This window comes from Syngnathoides biaculeatus, chromosome 2 (assembly GCF_019802595.1).
Source record: "Syngnathoides biaculeatus isolate LvHL_M chromosome 2, ASM1980259v1, whole genome shotgun sequence".
NCBI classification, from domain to species: domain Eukaryota; kingdom Metazoa; phylum Chordata; class Actinopteri; order Syngnathiformes; family Syngnathidae; genus Syngnathoides; species Syngnathoides biaculeatus.
In genome coordinates, this window is record NC_084641.1 from 709,756 (window position 1) to 722,381 (window position 12,626).

Sequence of the window (12,626 nt, forward strand, 5' to 3'; positions counted from 1 at the left end):
AAAGTTTCTTTGGGCTCATGGCAAAGAAAGGAATAAACTTGCAAAAAACAAAAACGAAAAGCTCATGAAAAAGTTCCACTTCACCCATGTGCACTAGCATGTGATACAGTGACGCTAGAGTGTCCAAGGGAAATTACAAGGTCATGGTAAAGATTGACGTCCCTCCTAGCCAATGGGATGACAGCATGAGGCCACAGAGATAGCCAATAGGAGATTAGCTCTATCAATCCTGTATCTTTCAAACCAAGATACAGGATATTTACATTCGGTTGAATTTGGGGGCTGCAAATCCAACAGCTATTTTTTCATATCCTGAATTTTCCTTCGTAACTAGAGACAACAATTTTCCGAGGAGGCGTTTCGTAACCTGAATTTTTCGTGACTATCGACGTTCGTAAGGAGTATAGCTAAACGTCAGGTTTATCTGCATGCGCCCGGTTTTACTACAGCCACCTGGGTTTCTCTTGGACTGTGACTGCCATGGCAAATGTGATCATCTGAAGAGGTTGCAAGGCATCTTGACAGCGAACAGCAGCGAACAGCAGCGTGATGGAAGATTCCAGTAAAGGCTCGACAGGCAGGCGAGGCTCGGTGTGGGCTTGATGCGGTAAACTTCTTAAGATGATGCCAAGAAAGTTCTGGGTGGCAAAGAAGTTGTAACAGCTGGTAACGGCTCGCTGCTACAGTAAGTACCGAAGAGATTTGAGCGCTTATGTATCATTGATTCATAACCGTGGCAAAATTGCTAACCGTAAAGTCGGAATTTATATTTTTATGGGTTGCAATGTGATGTCATACACACTAGCATCCTGGCACGTCTAAATCATTTTTACTGAATCTAATTATCTGTAATTTATTCATTTTTAAGATAATATTTTCAAAAGGAGCTCCATAATTATATTTTAGGGGATAAATTATTAGTATTATAGGCCATTATAAATACTGTAATTATTAAGAAAAAAAAAGAGGTGAGGGGTTAGCGGGGTGTCACTTAGAGAATTTCTGTTATTTGCTACAGTGAGTGTTCACAATAGCTCATCCATCCATTTTCTGATTTGCTTATCCTCACAAGGATCACAGGAGTGCTTCAGCCAATCCCAGGTGTCATCGGGCAGGAGGCAGGGTACACCCTGAACTGGTTGCCAGACAATAGCTTGACTGTATATTGGTGATAAAAGATTTTGTCTTTCTCTGAAGGTTTCTTGCAGAACCTTGAAGCGTCTTTGCCGCAGCGGCGTCCCTCTAAGGACCGTGCCCACTGTTCCAAACTTCTGCTTTTCATTGTCTTTATAAGAAAGCCAGAAAAAATTCCCGAGTGTGTTTAATCTCACAAGGGGCCGCTTGTAGTTTTCTCCAAATTTAACTGCCTGGCAAAGTCTGGCCCTGGCAGACCCTTGACACTTTCTGCTTTGTTAATCATGAAACCTGCGGTGCTAATCATGAGGTGATAAGTATTATGTTGCTAAAGGCTGCACTGGCTGTGGTGGGGAAAGTCCAGGCCCAAAGCCCAAGCAGTTGGTTTTACTTGAAAGGCATGCGGCATAATAAACAAAAGAGAGGCCCAATGTGTGCTCTAGCCTCAGTGGAAAGAAATCAAACAATATTTTAGGTTATCTTATGATGGATGATAGCAGAAATAGGAGTAGAGCACCCCCTGAGCGTGGCGATCAATGCACGGAGACGATTGTGGCTCGGTGAAAAACAAATAATGAGTCTGACGCAGAGGTGAATATGCGTGAGGTCTTGTCTGAACATGCTGTGTTTTGCTTTTGGAAGTACTCTCATGCGTTTGTGGTCCGGCTGGATCGGCACATGAGCGGCGGAGGCGGGATTGGCGCCCGAGAGAACTGTGGTGGGACCGACCTGCTTGTTGCTACGCTGGCTGAAAGAAACTGTTTTGGACATCTGTTTGTGATTTTTCAGATGTGTGTTGGGAACAGAGAGGAGTATGTTTCATTGTAGCAACAGAAGCTGCTTTGTGCTTTGTCTAATTTATAGTCATTATGTTGGTCTGGTGAAGTGCTTGCTCGCAGATCCCACAATAAGAGCGCAGTATGCTAATATCAGCCAGCGAGCTAGTGTGATTACGTCCTAGAAAGTGTATTTTATGCATGGTTAGACACAAAAACAAATTGTAATCCCTCTTATAGTAATACCAATAATGCCTCTGGGATGTACTGTGACCATTTTGAAACGGGCGGCACAGGCTTAGTCTTAGAGGCGGCAGTCAGAGGTCATTACCAAAGTCTTTTAACATGAGGATATGACATTTGTTTGACTTTTTAAGTTTATCCCCCGGGTAAGCAAACTGAATAATATGCAGTTGTGGTTAATCCGCAACCAAATTCAAAATATGTCATTGTCTTTTCCCAAATAAGGGTTAAATAAACACCGTTGGTCTGTAAAATGCTCCTTATCTGTCTGTTTATTCAGAATAACATTCTAATTTTTAGCTGTTTTTTTTTTTTTTTTTTAAATGAGCACAAGGAATTTGCAAGTCAAGCATGATATTATTCTTCTCATTAACAAAGAGTTCACAAGATTGATGTTGGAAAGTTAAGTACTGAGTACTGATATTGTGGCAGTCTAGACTTGAAGCCATACTACAACACATTCTAGGGTGCCGACCCTAAAGCGACATTTTTTTTTTGTGAATGGCATTCCATGATCAGTGTTGCTGCGTGACCCAGAAAGAAAAGCAGGACTGAAAGAGGCAAAGAAAAGGGATGCAAAGAGAGGGCAAGAAGGTGAAGGAATGTTGAGGATGGTTCTGGGAGGGAGCTATAGCCTTTGGACAGCAGTTAAAGGCTATATGGGTTCAGAAGTGATAACTTAATATGCATCGCTGATTCCATTCTGCACTCTCTCCATACATGTCTGCCATCGAGGGGCGCTTTCCCACTGGGAAGGTGAGAAAACATTTTGTTACTGTTTAGGCTTCACTCCGTATGACCAGTTGAAAATGCAACATACTGAAAAAAAGGGTCAACTACTTTGTTCATTAGTCCTCTCACACACTGTATTACATAATATTCATCGTTTTTGTCAATTTTTTTAAAATAGTCAATGCAGTTTTCTTGTGTAGGCATAGCAAGTTAGCGAAATGGATGCTGTAGTGGAAGAAATGGGCCTTATAATAATTAACGTGCAATTGCACTAAAATTGTAACTACTGATGCAAATGAAGGTGCTCAATTTTTTTTATAATAGAGGAGGTGTGATTGCACGCTTTAATGCGTCACCGCGTGCCGCTTTAGCCACGGCCCCTCCCCCCAAAAATCAGGAAAACTGAATTCCCATTTATTGCTATATCTCCACAATTCGATTCTTCGTAGTTCTGAATATTTTCATATATCTGCAGCATGTATCATGTATTTTGAAACAAATCTATGAATTCGCTTTACAGCGTCCTGAAGAACTCTTTCACCTGTGGAATTTGGAAGTCCTTGGATTCTCCTGGTCTCTCATTTGAGGATGCAATAATTGCCTCTCCAGAGTTGCTATTTGGAGGTAAACCGCCGTCCAGCCTATCAGATCTCACGGAGGCAACATATGGGAAAACTTTTTGTTTTTTATTGAACTTAAATCCTATAGACGTAATGTAGAACGCAGTGTTGTCTCAGGAAGGCCAGCGCACACATCGCATTTAATGCTGGCCGGGTTCTGTTTTCAATGAAAGCTGAACAAATGTGAATCAGCACACAAATTGTAGGCATCAGCATCAGCATCTTTATCCTGTCACATGAGTTAACATTTGAAGAATCAGCGTAAAGCTTTCGTTTAAAAAAAAAAAAAAAAAAAAAAACAGGATTTCTCTTTTTATCCGTAAGTGCTGGTGCACTGCTTTTATGTTTATTGGCACAGGTGCACGCCGCGCCAACAACACGCGACTTTGAAGATGCCAGATCAGGAAGTCAAGAGAAGTGGGCGGAATTTTGATGAAAGAAAAGCCGTGGACCAGTGAAAAGGTTGAGTTGCATGTTTTATCTACACCAGATGGAGTCGGTATGGGATTTTAGAATCCGTAGTTGAGCTTTAATCCTAAAACTTTTATGCATCAGCGTACGGCGAATTAATGATTGCGTTATTTTCAACAGTTAAAATAACTTTGGTCCTGCGCTGGCTGCTGTAATGATGAGCTTCTGATTTGTGGCTAGATTGTGAAAGGAATCAAACGCAGGCATTTAACTCCTTAAGGGTTTGTGTGGTAAATTAACAGCAAAGAATTTGTAGCCATAGCACGACTGCGTTTTAAATTAGACATGACATAAGAACAAAATCACAGTATGATATTTATAATCCCTGCTGAATAGAAATGCAGTGGCCTCTAGTAATCTGGCCCCTAGTGGTACACACAACTGACTTTGATGCAGGAAGTGTGGGTTCAATTCCCACTTGGTGATGGTGTTAATATGGTCCCTGCAACTGACTGGTGACTCATTCAGGGTGTAGTCTACCTAGCTGGGATGGGCTTTCCCATATTGATGCTATTGGCTAGCCCATAAATGGTCTCAGCCCTTTCGTATTAGCATTAAGATAGCAGACACTCATGCAAAGCCAACGGGTATAAATGTAATTTTAGAAGACTTCTTCATAATCTGAAGTGAGTTGAAATGAGTTCACTTCCATCATACAGGACTCTTGTCTTGAATTGAATTAAAACATACCAAATAAAATAAAAATATGTCAATGGCTCTTAGTCACAGATCTGGTCACACATTTCTCCAGGTATATTTTTAAGTTTGAGGAGCGAATGATATCACGTCAGCCATGCGGTTGTGTAGTTTGGGATTTGATTCACTGTGCTCGTCTTGGAGTGTAGTTTACACGGTTCTCCGGTCCTTGCATCGGGTAGATTGAAGGCAAGTTTATTAAAAATATTTATAGGAGTCAATTTGACTCATTGATTGTACCCATATATAGTTTGTGCCCTGCAACTCACTCAGGACCAGTAGCCAGCTTCTCATTCAGGAGAGGCTAACTTTTATTTGTCAGTTAAAAGCCTAGCCTAAAAATACTAGTTTGCTTTATGGTGGACATTAACATGTTGTAACCAAAGCCACAGATTTCGCTTAAAATACAACAATGTCACTTCTGAATCAAATGTTTTGCATCCAGGCTCAGTTTTTTTTCTCTTTTGCTCATATACCATTCGACTCTAAATTGTGGTAGTAGTTTATCAGAGTAATGATTGTTGGCACATTTAGTGCGGCCTCTCCCGGGTTTTCTGGTTTTCTGTTATACCCACATATGTGACAAATGGCGCCGGTTGCCACTGCAGAGAAAGACGCACCTCTCCAAGATTTATGTGGTGCACAGAAACTTTTGGCCTGATTTATAGAAGCTTTTTTAATAGACCGGAGAGTGCGCGAGTGGCCAAATACCAATGCAGAATGTGGCAGCACATGTGAGCCACTAAGTATGAGCTGTGTCTGTCAGGTGCAGTAGCAAGTTGTTTAAGAAGTACTATATAATGTGCAACCCAACCAAAACTGACGGTGGCACAGGGACAACACGCAAACCAACCCCAGATAGGAAGCCCGGAGCCCGGATTTGAACCCATGACATCTGAACCATGAGTTGGACGTGCTAACCAGTCGGACAAGGTGTCGCCTCCCAAACGCTTGCATTCAGTTAAATTTGTATAAATCCAAATGGATTGTCTTTAACAGTATTTGAATTACTTCTCTTTGGGGGAAAGAAGTTGCATTTCAAATCCCTCAGAGGGAAATCAATTTTACAATTATCACACTTTACATGCAACATGCAAACTTCATCTGAGAAGCGCTCAAAGGTTGGAAGTCTTGCTCAAAGGACATCTTAACTTGGAACGAGGGAAGTGAGCCAGTAACCACTCCTGCTGGTTCTGTTTTTGGTCCATTAGTGCATGTCCGATCCCTCCGTGGTGCACCGCACTCCCCACCCTAAGGCAGCTAGGACTAGGCATAACATTGAGAAGTTATTTTTGTCTTAGAACCTATTGCCAGTATTTGTTTCCTCTGAATTATTGGTTTGCCTGTCGTTTATCCGTTACTTGTATGCGACTCCAATGAGTGATGACATCACAGGCAAGAAGTTTATTTGCATTCTTGACTTTCCCAGCATGGCTCCGCCGTACAACATAACCCTTTATTGTTTTTATTACTTTGTGTAGCATTCGAGTTGACTTTCTATTACGTCATTACATTGTGCCTGACTCCCCAGGCATGACCAATCAACTTATACTTAATCCAATTGTTGCGTTAATGTAACATTTGCCATATTATTATAATGTACAAATCTCAACTTTTACTGCATTCGGCTGAACTTTCACTTTGTGTTGTCTCTTGAGAAGATCTGCTGATGCAGAGAAACAACAGCGTATCATTTAAAACAGACATGACAATAAATCATATTTGCAGTGGGCGGTGCGTGCCCCATCCCTTTGTCCATCTTATTACTGCCTTCATGTGTGCCGCCCAGCCGGTTTCTGCACCTGGAGCGCCTTGACAATGCAGCCCAGATGAAACCCGGCTTCAATTTCTGCCCTGCTGTGCGCGATGCACAGGAAATTGGGGACTAAAACACGAGGATTAAACTGTGAGACACAATTTGACCATTTGAATTTAGAGATTAATATAGATGCTGTGCATGTACTGGGACTGTTTCCAATATCAGAGGAAGAAACAACGGATGTTAAATTTATTAGAAAAGTGGTCCAAAATCATGATTTCTTGAAAATAAACAGCATTCATGGAAATCGTGAATTCATGGAAAGTAAAAAATGTGGCCTTCACCTCGCAGTGTTTTAAAAACAATGTAATAACACAGTGAAAACATGACTTTTATGTCATTTTTGGACTGAAAAAGTGTTTTAGTTTCTGGTCTGCATCTGTATTCAAGAGACCTAAAGTATGTATGTGATGGGATCAGTATCAAAGCATTGAATATATGCAATACAAACCCCAACATCCAGTGTGTAGAGCAGATATTTAGTGTTCAAACTGATACATTTTGTTCTTTTTCAAATATTCTCTCATTTTGAATTTGCAACAAAATTTTGCAAAAAAGATGTGACACAGCAGCATAGACTGGGAACAAGGAGGACGACTCAAAAAACACCTGTTGGCAACATTCCACGGGTGAGCAAGTCAATAGGTAACAGGTGAGTGTCACGATTGGGTATAAAACGATCACCCCTAAAAAGGTTCAGTTGTTCCCAAGCAAGGACGGGGCGAGGTTCATCACTTTGTGAACAACTGGGTGAGCAAATAGTCCAACTGTCATGAACCAGCGGCAGGGGGGCGGACCCAAATGCAGGACTCCCAGGCAATGGCATAATGTTCAGAGTGGTTTTATTGTCAACTAAGGTCATACACAGTTTAAACAGTCCAAAAAAACGGAGGCACAAAAAGCTATAAGAAGCACAAACCAAAAAACGTGAAACGAGGTCTGATGTCTATGAGGCAAACCAAGAAACATGACAAGACATGGTCAAACTAAAAGGGCACAGACTCCATGTGACAAAATATTACTCTACACTAACTTACGCATCCCAGATGCAGTGAAGCATCTATGGGCCATAATATCATCAACACATTCAGAGGCAGAGACAATTAAGCAGGAAAGCTGAAAAACGACACCGAATGCGTGTGACTTCCAATCCCTCAGGTGGAACTGCATTGAAATCACCATCATTGTATAAATCAATATGTAAAAGCTAATGCCCGTTAGGCTCAGGAATACTTCTAAAACCCCTTGGGAGTTAACACAGTTTGTCGCTTCATCTACAAATGTTAATTGAAACTCTACCATTTGAAGAGAAAGCCATATACCAACCGCCAGCTTTTCTGGATTCAAGATCATCTGAGATGGACTGACATACAGTGAAGAAAATAAGTATTTGAATACCCTGCTATATTACAAGTTTTCCCACTTAGAAATCATGGAGGGGTCTGAAATTTTCATCGTAGGTGCATGTCCATCGTGAGAGAGAAAATCTAAAAAGAAAAATCCAAAAATCACAATGTATGATTTTTTTAATGATTTATTTGTGTGACACATCTGAAAATAAGTATTTGAACACTTAAGAAAACCAATGTTATTATTTGGTACAGTCGCCTTTGTTTGCAATTACAGAGGTCAAACGTTTCCTGTAGTTGTTCACCTGGTTTGCACCGCAGGAGGGATTTTTGCCCACTCCTCCACACAAATCTTCTCTAGATCAGACAGATTTCTGGGCTGTTGTTGAGAAACACAGAGTTTCAGCTCCCTCCAAAGATTTTCTATTGGGTTTAAGTCTGGAGACTGGCTAGGCCACGCCAGAACCTTGATGTGCTACTTACGAAGCCATTCCTTGGTTTTCCTGGCTGTGTGCTTTGGGTCATTGTCATGTTGAAAGACCCAGCCACGACCCATCTTCAATGCTCTGACTGAGGGAAAGAGGTTGTTCCCCAAAATCTCACAATACATGGCCGCGGTCACTCTCTCCTTAATACAGTGAAGTCGTCTTGTCCCATGTGCAGAAAAACACCCCCAAAGCATTATGCTACCACCCCATGCTTCACAGTAGGGATGGTGTTCTTGGGATAGAACTCATCATTTGTCTTCATCCAAACACGGTTAGTAGAATTATGACCAAAAAGTTCAATTTTGGTCTCATCTGACTATAAACCTTTCTCCCATGACTCCTCTGTATCATTCAAATGGTCATTGGCAAACTTAAGACAGGACTTGACACGTGCTGGTTTCAGCAGGGGAAACTTCTGTGTCATGCATGATTTCAAACCATGACGTCTTAGTGTATTACCAACAGCGACCTTGGAAATGGTGGTCCCAGCTCTTTTCAGGTCATTGACAAAGTCCTGTTGTGTGGTCCTGGGCTGATTCCTAACCTTTCTAAGCATCATTTAGACCCCACGAGGTGATATCTTGCATGGGGACCCACTCCGATTGAGATTGACGGTCATGTTTGGCTTCTTCCATTTTCTAATGATTGCTCCAACAGTGGATCTTTTTTCACCAAGCTGCTTGGCAATTTCTCCGAAGCCCTTTGCAGCCGTCTGGAGTTGTACAATTTTGTCTCTGGTGTATTTGGACACCTCTTTGGTCTTGGCCGCGTTACAAGTTTGAGTCTTACTGATTGTATGGGGTAGACAGGTGTCTTTATGCAGCTAACGACCTCACACAGGTGCATCTGATTCAGGATAATACATGGAGTGGAGATGGACTTTTAAAGGCGGACTAACAGGTCTTTGAGGGTCAGAATTCTAGCTGATAGACAGGTGTTTAAATACTTATTTGCAGCTATATCATCACACAAATAAATTGTTAAAAAAATCATAGATTGTGATTTCTGGATTTTTGCTTTTAGATTATCTCTCTCACAGTGGACATGCACCTACGATGAAAATTTCAGACCCGTCCATGATTTTTAAGTGGGAGAACTTGCAATATAGCAGTGTGTTCAAATACTTATTTTCTTCACTGTAAAGTGGAAATGTGTACTGTGGTCTGATGAGTAAACACTTGTTTTTGGAAATCATAGATGATGTGTCCTCCGAGCTAAAGAAGAAAAGGATCATCTAGATTCTGGAAGTTCAAAAGCCACCATCTGTGATGATATAGGGTGGGTGTGGGGGTGCATTACTGCCCATTGCATGGGAAATTTGCACATCTGTGAAGGCACCGTTTATGGGGGGAAGCTACATACACATTTTGAAGTAACATATGCTGTTATCCAAGCAAAATTCTTTTCAGGGACGTCCCTGGTTAATTCAGCAAGACAACCCCAAGCCACATTTGCACATATGTTACAACAGTGTGACTTTGTGATGAGTACTCGAATGGCCTACCACTGTGTAGACTTGTCTCCCAGTGAAAATGTGTGGTGTATTATTGAGTGCAAAAAAGGACAATCCATACTCCAGACTGTTATGCAACTGAAATTGTACATCAAGCAAAAATGGGAAAGAGTTCCACAAAGAAATCTGTTTTGATTGATGTTTGACACAACTTCCCATCATCACTGGAATTGGTGTTTGTATTTCGTGACGGTATTAAGTGGCTAAACCATTCAAGTTAGTTTAAGACGGCTTGAAAAAAATATCTGTGCAGAACATTTTCTCTCTTGATGTGACTAAAGTTGGCAAGGAATTGAAATTCCATCACAGCATGATTTACCCCTGACGTTCTTCACCATGACATGTCACAATAGAACTCTCCCAGGTGAAAGTCAAAGATGGGGCCTTTTCATTTCTCAAAAGTTTTCTTCACTTTGTTTTTTTTTTTTTTTTTTCATTAGGTGGGAAATCGACTTTGATTTACAATTTTAGTTGTTCATACTAACTGAGCCAAAACTGAGGATACCCGGGATTCTCTTTGCCATAAATCATACTCTTGACCACTTTTTTTCTCTGACTTTGCCTTTGTAATGGCATACAGTATTTATTCTTAAATCAATCCAGATAAGAAATAGAAAATTGGATGGTGGAAAGCAGGTGCCGTTTATTTGATGATCAAAAACACATTTTAAATTAACTTTTTAGCACGACCTCTGGCAGTAATTGGGTTGGGGTGTTGGATTTTGAGTGACTGACATGCACGTTGAGATCCTTTTCAGTTGACGGAGGGAGATGATATAAAGTACATCAGTCATCAATATTGCGGAAAGCTTATTGTGAGTTGCAGGGAGGACGATTTGGACGATTTCAGAATTTTTCAGAAAGGGTGACACCATAAACCACGGCTATTAATAGGTTGTGTGTGTGTGTGTGAGATGGGCTGTAGTTGCTACATTAATTAATTTTTACTTTACTTGATGGTTGAATGATGAAATAAACTGGGCTGATAAAGATCATGTGGCATAAAAGAGACAAATGACCGTCATCCCTGTGCAGGGAATGAAGCAATTGCGTTACGAGGCTTTTTACTATGTTGACCTGTTTTACCGTTGACCCCATGTGAACCACTAATGACCGGCCGGTGTGTGTGGGGAAAAAACTGCCATCGACACAAATAAGGATGCAGATATATCTCCGCAAGAAGCACACAAAGTTGTAAGAGTGATTGGCCCGGTCCGACAGGAAAGACAACAAACACAAGTACACACGGCTGCTATTGAGCTTTACAATGTTATCCGCAGATAAGATTAGGGCAACATGAGCGGTTACCTAGAAACTATCCGTATTTGATTGATTTATGTTCTTTGCAGGGTGAGAACTCCAACTGAAATAACATGGGGCACAAACATTGTTTTGAGAGGTGGTTCGGAGGCACCGTTTTTTCAGTCAGGCGTGAACATCCCGAGAAAATGGATGCAATTGCCAAGTCGTCATCCACCCTGCGCGTGAAGCCACGTGAAAGGCTCTTAAACCTGCTGACCCCGTGCCGGCCAAATACTGTGGAATCCCCCCTTTTACGTCTATCCAAATAACAATAATCCTTCATCATGTGTGTCCTTTTCTGTTGCTGGAAAGGTTCCAGGGAAAATGAAGTAAAGGTGTCGACCACTTCTTTCACACATGGAGGCACTTATGTCCATTCACACACTCTGTGCAAATCTCTCTGCGGCACATAGCAAAGAACACTGCTTTTGTAGGCCCAAGTTTTTCTTAAAATTCACTTTTAGATATAGGTAACTATTTTGAGGTAGCCAAAAATGTATCTCAGTTTTTGTACATTTGCTCGGTTGAAAATGGTTGTGACCGAACTTACCCACCAGCCACTCATTTCCTGAAATCGAGTGGTCACACATAGCATCTCATGCACAATTTCCCATTTTGAAGCCGGTCTTTTGTTTGGTATTCGGATGTGCACGTTGTCAATATTTTCCTCTGCATTTCTGTTAACCTTCATTCTTTTTTGTCAGACAAATTTAAGCACGATTTGACATTGCTGTGTTACAGGCTAACACGTGCTTCAGCCCGTGTAAGTTCCTGTTTGCAAAAGATGAGAAACACCATAGAATTCAACAAAGAACTTAGAGTACAAAAATGGTTTTAATGTGGCCAATCTCACCAGGATGTACGAGAAATCCAGATCGATGACGTATTTCTATATCTTTGTCTTTTTATTCTGCTTCTTTGGCTTCTGTAACTTTGTTGTCAAATTCTCTTTGGGCAAGACACTGTACCCTAAATTGCCTCCAGGTCAGGACTGTAAATGAGAAAAAAAATGCCTTACCAGCTTAAACATGACATAATTAATGTCTATTATTCTAATTTTTCTGCTTCGTTTCATCTGCAGGCAACGTTCCCTCTAATTTATTTACGTGTCTGAGTAAACACACTCACCCCGTGAGCGTCCCCTTTGACCACTGTGAGCAACATCAGACGTATGCACTGTGGTCAGATCAGTGTCATCCATCGTAGCTACAGGTCTCATTCAAAGATTCAGATTAGAGCATTTACATTCCCATAAGAATATTTTAAGAACAATTTTGTGTTTTTGCAAATTTACAACAAATATGTCAACAAACAAAAAAATGCATTGCTAATTAAACCAAGCCAACTATGTACTATAAATTTGAAAGGTTGCTCGCAACTTTGTTTCCTTTTTTTTTTTTTTTTTAACCCACAATGATATACCTGTGTGTTTTTCTTGGTGTAAAACTGCATTATTGCTTGGAGAATATCTTTAGCAATGCAT

General features: G+C 40.9%; 1 long non-coding RNA gene across 1 annotated transcript; it reads left to right on the top strand.

The window, feature by feature from the left end:
• Positions 1–258: 258 nt before the first annotated feature.
• Positions 259–11,606, top strand: LOC133495461 (uncharacterized). The gene is made up of 4 exons (XR_009793578.1): positions 259–685; positions 3,406–3,509; positions 3,864–3,967; positions 11,191–11,606. It is a non-coding gene; the product is annotated as an uncharacterized LOC133495461 (long non-coding RNA).
• Positions 11,607–12,626: the final 1,020 nt, after the last annotated feature.